The sequence below is a fragment of the Malurus melanocephalus genome, unplaced genomic scaffold (assembly GCF_030028575.1).
Source record: "Malurus melanocephalus ecotype Western Australia unplaced genomic scaffold, MMel_1.1 scaffold_1752, whole genome shotgun sequence".
In the NCBI taxonomy this organism is placed as follows: Eukaryota; Metazoa; Chordata; class Aves; order Passeriformes; family Maluridae; genus Malurus; species Malurus melanocephalus.
The window spans coordinates 4,268-4,743 of NW_026624984.1; positions in this window are offsets into that span (position 1 = coordinate 4,268).

A 476-nucleotide genomic window follows, 5' to 3' on the forward strand; every position below is an offset into this window, starting at 1 on the left:
CATCAGGAGCTCACTCAGCATTCCTGGGTGAAAAACAAAAAATTATGGACATCCAGGCACACAGAACAGAGCCCATTCTTCACAGGGCACCCACAAACAAAAGCACACCAGAACAACACAAGCAAATCTTTGGTGACATCACACCTCTGCTGGGCTCTGGGTGTTTATTTAGCCCTCCCTGACAAACATCAAACAGTCAAACCCTCCCAAATACCAACTCATGAAATTTGCCACCAAGGTCAGATGGACATCAAGAGATCATGAAATTGCAGAATTGCATGAAGGAAAACACTCCCCAGCGTATGACTCACCCAGCTGGGCAATTGAGGAGCTGCTGCCTGCAAAATGCCCCAAGGCCATGGGCCAACACTGTCCCACCCCTCCAGGAGCAGCATAAAAGCCGGCCCAGCGCCTCTCTCCCTCACACGCTTCTCCTCACGCCTTCTCCTCCTGCTCCTGCCCACAACCAGGTGAGC